Here is a 12,037-nt window from a genome sequence, read left to right on the forward strand (position 1 = left end):
TTCACCCAGTATATGGACCCTGACCTGTCACTTTGCCTTTCCATTTCACAGATGTGGGTCCCACTGTGTGACCTCTGCTATGTTACCTCATGGGCTAGAGCTGTGTGACATAGGTATGTTAACAATACAATGGACATTGCTATTTTCCTCAGTTATTGCAAATACACATTTGTGAAAGCACAGACTGACTCCAGATTGTTTTGTGATTCAAGGCTGTTTATTTAAGTGGAAATTAGTGGAGGGGGTTGTAAAAAGGTCAGGGGTGATGGTGGAGGAATGTCCATGGCAGAGTCCAGTTATTTGTCTCACAGGTGCATTGTCCAAAGGGGCATAGGAAGTGGAGCTAGGGCAGTTTAAGGATGGACAGGGTGACGAAGTGGGACAGAAGGATGACATTCAGGGTGGTCTCATTTCTTGGCGGGGGTCTTGGCATCGTTCTCTGTCTTTGTCCTGGATCTCAGGGACTGTTTGCGGGGTGGTTCGCCATCTGCAGGGGGTGGGGTGCTGGTGTCGTGGTCCTGTGGCGGTGTCTCCTGTCCACTAGCGCCGGTGGAGCTGGTGGGCAGTTCATCATCGAGGCTAATGTCAGGGGCCCCTTGTTGTGCCACAGTGTCCCTCCTGGTGTTCACAAGGTCCTTCAGCACCCCTACAATGGTGACCAGGGTGGTGTTGATGGACTTGAGTTCCTCCCTGATCCCCAAATACTGTTCCTCCTGCAGCCACTGGGTCTCCTGAAACTTGGCCAGTACCGTTGCCATTGTCTCCTGGGAATGATGGCACGCTCCCATGATGTTGGAGAGGGCCTTGTGGAGAGTGGGTTCCTTGGGCCTGCCCTCCCCCTGTCGCACAGCAGTCCTCCCAGTTCCCCTTTTTTCCTGTGCCTCTGTCTCCTGAACCGTGTGCCCACTGCCACTGCCCCCAGGTCCCTGATGTTCTTGGGTTTGTGGGTTTGCCTGGGTTCCCTGTAGTGGTGGACACACTGCTGCTTGACGTGTCCTGGGGACAGAGGGATGGGCCCGCTGGGTGGGTGCTGTGCTTTTGTTTCCTGAGGGGGAGGCTCTGTGGTGGCATGTGCCAGTGTGTGGGCAGCCGACTGTCCAGAGGTCCCAGATGGGCCGGGCTGGTCATCTAGATCCAGTTGGACAGAGCTGCTGTCATCACTGTGGGCCTCTTCTGTGGGGGGGTGGACATGTCTGGAACCTCCTGTTCAGTGACGTTGGGTAGGGGTCCTGCAGGGGTGTAAAGGCATGATTATTGCATCTGTGTGTGCCATTGTGTGCAATGGGTGGGTGACCCTGTACCCCAGTGCTTACATTCTTGTCTAGGACCTTGTGTGATATTTGGTTTGGGGATCTGTGTGGGTATCTGTAGTGGACATGCTTTGGTGATGGGTGTCCAAGCTTTGGTGTTGCATGCAGGGCTTGGTGTTGGGATGGGTGGTTTGTGATAGTGGGACATATGTGAGGTGTTGGAGTGATGGAGGTGAGGGTGAGGGTGGGGCTATGCGATAGCATGCAGGTAGGGTGGGGGATGTAATAGTTAAGATTTGACTTACCAGAATCCATTCCTCCAGCTACTCCTGCAAGGCCCTCAGGATGCAGTATAGGCAAGACCTGCTCCTCCCATGTTGTTAGTTGTGGGGGAGGAGGTGGGGGTCCGCCGCCAGTCCTTTGAACTGCAATGTGGTGTCTTGAGACCAGGGAACGCACCTTCCCCCGTAGGTCGTTCCACCTCTTCCTGATGTCATCCCTAGTTCTTGGATGCTGTCCCACTGCGTTGACCCTGTCCACGATTTTTCGCCATAGCTCCATCTTCCTAGCAATGGAGGTGTGCTGCACCTGTGATCCGAAAAGCTGTGGCTCTACCCAGATGATTTTCTCCACCATGACCCTGAGCTCCTCCTCAGAGAACCTGGGGTGTCTTTGCGGTGCCCTGGGGTGGTGTGGGTGATGTGTGAGGTGGTGTGTGTTGTGATGTGTGAGGGGATGTGTTTGTGTGTGTTGTGTGAGGTGCGTTGATGTTGTGTGAGTGATGGTGTTGTGTGCCTGTGGATGCTAGTTTGTTGATGGTGGTGTCTCTCTGTAGGAGGCTGGACTGGCTTGTAGTGAGTACCAAGGGGTACTTACACCTTGCACCAGCCCCAGGTATCCCTTATTAGTGTACAGGGTGTCTAGCAGCTTAGGCTGATAGATAATGGTAGCTTAGCAGAGCAGCTTAGGCTGAACTAGGAGACGAGTGAAGCTCCTACAGTACCACTAGTGTCATATGCACAATATCATAAGAAAACACAATACACAGATATACTAAAAATAAAGGTAATTTTCTTATGACAATATGCCAAAAGTATCTCAGTGAGTACCCTCAGTATGAGGATAGCAAATATACACAAGATATATGTACACAATACCAAAAATATGCAGTATAGTATTAGAAAACAGTGCAAACAATGTATAGTTCCAATAGGATGCAATGGGGACACATAGGGATAGGGGCAACACAAACCATATACTCCAAAAGTGGAATGCGAACCACGAATGGACCCCAAACCTATGTGACCTTGTAGAGGGTCGCTGGGACTGTAACAAAACAGTGAGGGTTAGAAAAATAGCCCACCCCAAGACCCTGAAAAGTGAGTGCAAAGTGCACTAAAGTTCCCCAAAGAGCACAGAAGTCGTGATAGGGGAATTCTGCAGGAAAGACCAAAACCACCAATGCAACAACGATGGATTTCCAGACGAGGGTACCTGTGGAACAAGGGGACCAAGTCCAAAAGTCACGACCAAGTCGAGAGTGGGCAGATGCCCAGGAAATGCCAGCTGTGGGTGCAAAGAAGCTGCTACTAGGAAGTAGAAGCTGAGGATTCTGCAGGAATGACAAGGGCTAGAAACTTTCCCTTTGGAGGATGGATGTTCCACGCCATGGAGAGTTGTGCAGAAGTGTTTTCCTGAAGAAAGACCGCAAACAAGCCTTGCTAGCTGCAAGTCATGCGGTTAGGGGTTTTGGATGCTGTTGTGGCCCAGGAGGGACCAGAATGTCGCCAATTGCATCAGGGAACAGAGGGGGTGCCCAGCAAGACAAGGAGCCCTCTCAAAAGCAGGCAGCACCCGCAGAAGTGCCAGAACAGGCACTACAAAGAAGAGTGAAACGGTGCTCACCCGAAGTTGCACAAAGGAGTCCTACACCGCCGGAGGACAACTCAGGAGGTCGTGCAATGCAGGTTAGAGTGCCGTGGACCCAGGCTTGGATGTGCACAAACGATTTCCGCCGGAAGTGCACAGAGGCCGGAGTAGCTGCAAAAGTCGCGGTTCCCAGCAATGCAGTCTGGCGTGGGGAGGCAAGGACTTACCTCCACCAAACTTGGACTGAAGAGTGACTGGACTGTGGGAGTCACTTGGACAGAGTTGCTGGATTCAAGGGACCTCGCTCTTTGTGCTGAGAGGAGACCCAGGGGACCGGTGATGCAGTTCTTTGGTGCCTGCTGTTGCAGGGGGACGATTCCGTCGACCCACGGGAGATTTCTTCGGAGCTTCTAGTGCAGAGAGGAGGCAGACTACCCCCACAGCATGCACCACCAGGAAAGCAGTCGAGAAGGTGGCAGGATCAGCGTTACAGAGTTGCAGTAGTCGTCTTCGCTACTTAGTTGCAGTTTTGCAGGCTTCCAGCGCGGTCAGCAGTCGATTCCTTGGCAGAAGGTGAAGAGAGAGATGCAGAGGAACTTTGATGAGCTCTTGCATTCGTTATCTAAGGAATTCCCCAAAGCAGAGACCCTAAATAGCCAGAAAAGAGGGTTTGGCTACTTAGGAGAGAAGATAGGCTAGCAACACCTGAAGGAGCCTATCAGAAGGAGTCTCTGACGTCACCTGCTGGCCCAGGCCACTCAGAGCAGTCCAGTGTGCCAGCAGCACCTCTGTTTCCAAGATGGCAGAGGTCTGGAGCACACTGGAGGAGCTCTGGGCACCTCCCAGGGGAGGTGCAGGCCAGGGGAGTGGTCACTCCCCTTTCCTTTGTCCAGTTTCGCGCCAGAGCAGGGCTGAGGGGTCCCTGAACCGGTGTAAACTGGCTTATGCAGAAATGGGCACCATGTGTGCCCATGAAAGCATTTCCAGAGGCTGGGGCAGGCTACTCCTCCCCTGCCTTCACACCATTTTCCAAAGGGAGAGAGTGTAACACCCTCTCTCTGAGGAAGTCCTTTGTTCTGCCTTCCTGGGCCAAGCCTGGCTGGACCCCAGGAGGGCAGAAACCTGTCTGAGGGGTTGGCAGCAGCAGCAGCAGCAGCTGCAGTGAAACCCCTGAAAAGGCAGTTTGGCAGTACCCGGGTCTGTGCTACAGACCCGTGGGATCATGGGATTGTGCCAACAATGCCAGGATGGCATAGAGGGGGCAATTCCATGGTCTTAGACATGTTACATGGCCATATTCGGAGTTACCATTGTGAAGCTACACATAGGTAGTGACCTATATGTAGTGCACGCGTGTAATGGTGTCCCCGCACTCACAAAGTCCGGGGAATTGGCCCTGAACAATGTGGGGGCACCTTGGCTAGTGCCAGGGTGCCCACACACTAAGTAACTTAGCACCCAACCTTTACCAGGTAAAGGTTAGACATATAGGTGACTTATAAGTTACTTAAGTGCAGTGTAAAATGGCTGTGAAATAACATGGACGTTATTTCACCCAGGCTGCAGTGGCAGGCCTGTGTAAGAATTGTCAGAGCTCCCTATGGGTGGCAAAAGAAATGCTGCAGCCCATAGGGATCTCCTGGAACCCCAATACCCTGGGTACCTCAGTACCATATACTAGGGAATTATAAGGGTGTTCCAGTATGCCAATGTAAATTGGTGAAATTGGTCACTAGCCTGTTAGTTACAATTTGTAAAGAGAGAGCATAACCACTGAAGTTCTGGTTAGCAGAGCCTCAGTGAGACAGTTAGGCATCACACAGGGAACACATAGCTAAAGGTCACAAACTTATGAGCACTGGGGTCCTGACTAGCAGAGTCCCAGTGTCACATAACAAACATACTGAAAACATAGGGTTTTCACTATGAGCACTGGGCCCTGGCTAGCAGGATCCCAGTGAGACAGTGAAAACACCCTGACATACACTCACAAACAGGCCAAAAGTGGGGGTAACAAGGCTAGAAAGAGGCTACTTTCTCACACTCTCTCTCTGTGCTTCGTTCTCAATTGTTGTCGTAGGGGTTTGTGGGTGATGTGGGTGTGTGTTTTATATTGTATTGGGTGAGTGGGAGTGGCGTGTGTATGTGTATCAGGTGTGTGTATTTCGATTTGTCCAATGTTTTTGTGTTTTGTAAATGTGTATTTTGAACTCTACAGTGTGTACCGCCAATGGAATACTGCGGTTGAAAGACCGCCGCGTGGATTCGTGGGTCGTGATAGTGTGGGCGTATTCCTGTTGGCGTGACAGTGGAGGTTTTGCTATCGCCAGTTTATCACTGACCTTTGGTGTGGCGGACTTGTGCGGGTGTCTAGATTTTGGCGGATTCCGAGCTGTGGGTCTTAATAGCTGTAGCAGAATTCCACCGCCGCAGCGGTGTGCTGGCGGTCTTCTGCATGGCGGTAAGCGGGATTTACCGCCAATGTTGTAATGAGGGCCAAAGTCTTTTAAGGATAGAAAGCATGCCTTAGCCTATAAAGGCAGGTTGGCGAGATCCTTTAGAACACCATGAAGCTTCTAAGAAAGAGGATTCAACCAATAAAATCCTCTTAAGTGGCATGGGGAGGATACTGGACTTTTAGAATGTATGGAAGAAAAACATCTCAGACAGCTAGGTCATGAGTATTATTAAAACAAGCTCTTGAATACCCTCTGATTCTTTGCCTCACAACTCAAATAAAATCACAACTCCTGTCTTAAAGATCCCACCAAGAAGCAGGTGGATGGGTGGTACTACCATTATTGGAAAAAAGGGCTAGTATTCAAGTTCCTTCAGATGAAATAGGAAGTTTTGTCTCTTCTACTCTCTTCCTAGTGCAAGAGGTGTTAGACAGATACAGACCAGTGCTAGATCCAAAGAGAGTGAACTTTTGAACAAAAAGAGTGCAATTCATAATGACCATTTTATTAAGGATAATTCCCATGATCTCGATACGAGAATTTCTAGCTACCGTTGCCCTTCAATATGCGTATTTTCACATCCTAACTCATGTAAATCATCAGAGGTTCATTTGATTCTCAATAGGGGACTCACCATTTTAAATTCATGTTCCTCCTTTTCAGGCTAAAATCACCTTGACAAGTTCTCACCAAGGCCTTGGCTCCTCTGGCGCTGTTGCTTTCTCAGTAGGAAGGTTTTCTCCAGCTGTATCTGGATGACTGGATAGAACATTCCTCATGGAGCACCATGACAAAGATCACTCAGAATGGGTTCCTTTGATCCCAAAGGAGCATTGTTTCCTGATAAACTCACAAAGTCCCAGCTACTGCCACATTAGAATCAAGTATTCTACAGAGCAAAATTTTGAAAAGATCTAGGTTCTGAGACTCTTTCAGACAAGAGGATATAGAAGATTCAGGATCATGACTCATGTATCAAGGCTACTGTACCTCACTTCTGCAATGGCAGCAGGCTGATTACAGGTTCAGGGGAATGTAATAATGACCATTATTCTGGTCCCTTGGGCCAGAGTCTACCTCAACAAGGTCATGAGGCACATTCTAATACATTGGAATCCCATATCTCAGGACCTCTATCTCCAACTTCTGGTGCCTCTAGATATACTCCAGGAGCTGCAGTGGTGGTCAATATCTCAAAATGGTCTCACGTCTGACTCCCTTAATAAAACTAATGGATGCCAACACACTGGGGTGGGTTGCACAGAAGCATTCTCTTCAAATACAGGGCCGTTGGTTACCATCCCAGAGAACCGGGTCCTCCAGTTGGAGAGTTGGAAGCCATACGGTTATGGTTATAACTCTCAGGATTTCCCCACCTAGTGAAAGGTGAGGAAGTTCTGGTAAGGGCGGACAATAATACGGCAAAGTGATCTAATGAAACAAGATGGTACAATATCAGTTTCCCTGTCCAAGATATCAGATATTCTCTTGGGCATAGCAAACAGTACTGGAGGTGTCAATCATTCACATTCAGATTGTGATGAATTCTGTAGCAGACAAACTGAGCACAGTGATCCCGTCTTCTTGGGAATTCTACCTGAATCTTGAGTTTTTTTCACCGATTCGTTAAGAGAGGGGGCCTGTCTTCCGTGATGGAGTACCATGACTCCGTTGCACTTACAGTTGTGATGCCCTAAAAATGTTGAAATATCTGCTGGCCCAGTGGAAATTTCAGGTATTGACGAAAACCGCCATCAAGGCGGCTCCTGCCAATGAATTGTCACTTTTTTGGATAACTCTATCAAACATGACGGAGCCGTATGTCAAAGTTAACATTTTCTCCTATTTTCGAAAAGAAATATCAAAGCAGGATTTTGTTTTTAGTTTCCTTCCATGGCAAGGGTGACATTGAGGACTTTTCTATGCTCCATAACTCCAGGTTGTTCCTGCCGCTGACGGGCATTGAAAAACAGCTATATGTCCGCCTAGCTAAATAGGTGGGCAGCCATATATAGGGAATTGTCTGATGGTCCTTAATCAGTCAGGCTGCTGGAGAAGTTTGACTGTGGAGGAGACAGAGTTAACTCTGCCATTGTCAAACTATGGTCCACCCACATTTAAATCTGGTGGGTGTATCATAGTCTTTCCCATTCTGACAGAGTTCCTTCTCTGCCAGGATATGATTTTGATCCTTAACCTTGAGATAATGGAAAGAAGTAGATCAATCTATGACCCTAAGATCTCTGCAGAAGGCCTCTGCATACTAAGGGTCATATTTATGAAAAGTGGCGCTGCACTAAGTGCAGCGCCACTTTTCTTGCACCCCTTTGCTCCCTACCAATGCCAATGCCACCATGTGTACGCCGTATTTAAAATACAGGGCACCATGATGGTAGTTAGGGGGACAAGCGTAATTTTTTTTTATCCTAGTCCGGCGCTTTGCAGGACTAACGTCAAAAATGTTGACGCCAGACCTCCAAATCACCCAGAGGCCCATTAAATATAATGGGAGTCTTGTTAGACCTGACAGCCTTAGGGTGGTCACCCCTAAATTTTGCCTGCCTTCCTCCACTTCTGAGATACTGTTTTGCTGGTTTTTAGACTCTTCACACTTTACCACTGCTAACCGGTGCTAAAGTGCATATGCTCTCTCCCTTCAAAGATGGTAACATTGGATCACACCCAATTGGGCTATTTAATGTACTTATAAGTCCCTAGTAGAGTGCACTATATGTAACCAGGGCCTGTAGATTAAAAGCTACTAGTGGGCCTGCAGCACTGATTGTGCCACCCACTTCAGTAGCCCCTTAACCTTGTCACAGGCCTGCCATTGCAAGGCCTGTGTGTGAAGTTTCACTGCCAATTCGACTTGGCATTTAAAAGTACTTGCCAAGCCTAAAACTCCCCTTTTTTCTACATATGAGTCACCCCTAAGGTGTGCCCTAGGTAACCCCTAGGGCAGGGTGCTGTGTAGGTAAAAGGCAGGACATGTACCTGTGTAGTTTACATGTCCTGGTAGTGTAAAACTCCTAAATTCATTTTTACAATACTGTGAGGCCTGCTCCCTTCATAGACTAACATTGGGGCTGACCTCATACATTGTTTGAGTGGTAGCTGCTGATCTGAAAGGAGTAGGAAGGTCATATTTAGTATGGCCAGAATGGTAATACAAAATCCTGCTGACTGGTGAAGTTGGGTTTAATATTACTATTTTAGAAATGCCACTTTTAGAAAGTGAGCATTTCTCAGCACTTAAATCTTTCTGTGCCTTACAATCCACGTCTGGCTGGGTTTAGTTGAAAGCTCCTTGTGCATTCACTCAGACACATCCCAAACACAGGATACTTCACCTCACTTGCGTACATCTGCATTTTGAATGGGTCTTCCTGGGCTGGGAGGGTGGATCCGAGTCCACGCGCCGGAAATCGACGCACATCTTCACCGCGTGGAAAATAACGATGCAAGTCCATGTGCGAAGGGGCGAAACCGACGCACACTCACCGTTTTCCACGCACCTCCTCCTCTGCGCTCCCTTGCGAGGATTTTTCAACGCAAACCAGATACTTTGCCCTGCAAGAGACACTTGTTGTTTCAAGGAGAATTTAAGACACTTTTTATTGCTATTACAGTAATATTTTAACTTTAAGACACTTGATATCACTTTCAGTGATAATCTACATTTGCTGATTTCATCTTTAATCGTTTTGACCTGCATTTATCCAAATAAATATTATATATTTTTCTAAACACTGTGTGGTGTATTTTTGTGGTGTTATATTGTGGTATTGTATGATTTATTGCACAAATACTTTACACATTGCCTTCTAAGTTAAGCCTGACTGCTCAGTGCCAAACTACCAGAGGGTGGGCACAGGATCATTTGGATTGTGTGTGACTTACCCTGACTAGAGTGAGGGTCCTTACTTGGACAGGCGGTAACCTGACTGCCAACCAAAGACCCTATTTCTAACAAGCCTCTTTTAAAAATGCCAATAAAATTGGTGCAAAGGAATCTCATGGATTCCTTTGCGCCATTTTTGTGCCCCCACCCTCAGTGCTGGAATGCCCCCCTTGCATCCATTATGCCTGGCGCAGGCATAATGTAAACTTCACACTTGTATAGCACACTACTCACCCGTTAGGGTCTCAAGGCGCTGTACACATACTGCTGTGGAACCCCTCCTGGCTTTGCCATGTGAGGCATCCACTCCTGGGCACCCCCAGGGCGAAACCAGGCATCCAAGCACTGTCAGGGCCATTGTGGAGATTAAGTAAGCTATTGCCCAGAGTTACAGAGTGGGACCCATTAATTAGATTAGGCACCAATGCAATAATTATCTGGTCCAAGGGAATTGAGCCCAAGACCCACCGAGGCGGGAATTGAACCCTGGTGCCGGGCCAGATCTCTGCATCAGGGTCTGCCACTCAAACCATTGGGCCACACTTCTCCACAAGGCTCAAGGGTTTACAAAGTGATGCAATGTATGCCTTGCATGCATTGCACCAACTTTGTAAATATGGCGCAGAGAAAATATCACATTAGCGCTGCCTTAGCATAAAAAAAAATTATGCTATGATGGCGCTAAGGTGGCGCTAGGGGCTCATAAATATGCCCCTAATTTCCTCATTGCATCCCCACCTGTTTTTACTTCTGTCAGGGTACCCTTTGAAAATAAAGTTAACCCTCAGGATACACTAGACCATTTTAAATCTAGGATCCCACCCAATAATCAAAGAGTGACCTTGACTACCAAGGTTGAGCCCATCCAGGTACACTAGGGCCCATATTTATACTTTTTTTAGTGCCGCAGTTATATTTTGTAAGTTTGTGCTGCTTTTGCGTCAAAAAATGACGCAAATGGGCCACTAAAAAAGTATAAATATGGGCCTGAGTATCTGGATGAGAATGCCACGCTGAAGCATACCACTGGGAATCCCAGTGGGTGAGAGTCTTTTAATGCCACAGGGTGATCTCCTTGGGCTCGTATGGATAGAGAGGCTAAGGCCCATATTTATACTTTTTTTAGCGCCGCATTTGCCCCGCTCTTTGATGCAAAAGCGGCGCAAACTTACAAAATACAATTGTATTTTGTAAGTTTGCACCACTTTTGCGCCAAAAAACGGCGTAAATGCGGCGCTAAAAAAGTATAAATATGGGCTAGGTGCGGTAGGGGATCACTTGTTGTTTTTCTATGGCATTATTATTTATTCAACAAAAAGCAAACATAAGTAATTAAAAGAGCAAAAGTATGTATGCAAATTCATATATTGAAGCTATATTCCCCCAGCTTTGTGAAGGTAATTTGAAGCACTTGAATCTGACTCGAGAGGGCCACCTAGCAGCCACTTGTGGTACTTCAGCTTCATGAAAGAATTTCTAGGTTTTGGCATCTGACTCAAGAGCTCCTCTAGTTCCTACTTGAGGTACTTCAGGATTGTGGCAGCTTCAATTGGATCTGACTTGAGAGGAACACATAGAAAACACTTGCATAACTGCAGCTTTGTGAAATAGTTTTACGGATTTTACATCAGACTTGAGAGGGACCTCTAGTAAATACTTGAGATGCTGCAGGTTTGTGAATGTGCTGGAAGCCTCAAATAAAATCAATAGTATCAGCCATGGTTTGGGGTTTTTTAGGTTAAGATGTTGTCAACTAATAATAATGCTATTATAACCTTTGGTTTGGTTTTGGTGATTTTTAGGGTTGTTTATATACACATCAGATCTTTCCATCATACCAATGATAATGTAATTTTACATTTGTTTTTTTCAGTACATTTTTGTGGTTTTTGGATGCTCTGGACAGGTCTTGCACCTAATCCTCTGCTAGCATCCAACCTAACTCCCTCCGCTTATTAGTGGTGTGATGAAACTTGAGGGGGCCCCCTGCAAAGTACATGGAGGGTCCCCCTCCAAACTCACTCAGGAGCACTCAGGCCAGGGTACTGTACTTTAAGGGGGCCACCTGGAGCTCAGGGGCTGCGGGGCCTTTGTTACGCCACTGCTGCATACAACGTCTACTTGTGTGTAGAGGAGAATGGACACAAAGGCCCTCATTATGACAGTGGCGGTAAAAACTGCCTACCGCCTCGGAGGCGGCCTCCAACAGACCATCGCTGCGGCTACAAGCCGTCTGGCATATTATGACCATAGCCGGAATTCTGCCAGAAGGAATTCCAGCTACGGTCATGGCAGCGGACGGCAGTAAGGTGCGCCATGCCAAGAGACCGCCGCAGACCGTATCATGACTCATGATACGGCCTGGCGGTGTTCTGCTGGCAGATGCTGCTCCTGGCAGCAGCTCCCCGTCTTGTCTCCTGCCAGAGGACCCCCTGCAATCAGGTAAGTTGGGTGCTACGACAGGGGAGGGGGGTGTTGTGTGTGTGTGTGTATGTTTGTGTGCGTGAATGCGGGTGTATGATGGGTGTTGTCTGTGTGTGCATGTGTGGATGTGTGAG

This window comes from Pleurodeles waltl, chromosome 4_2 (genome assembly GCF_031143425.1).
Source record: "Pleurodeles waltl isolate 20211129_DDA chromosome 4_2, aPleWal1.hap1.20221129, whole genome shotgun sequence".
Taxonomy (NCBI): Eukaryota; Metazoa; Chordata; class Amphibia; order Caudata; family Salamandridae; genus Pleurodeles; species Pleurodeles waltl.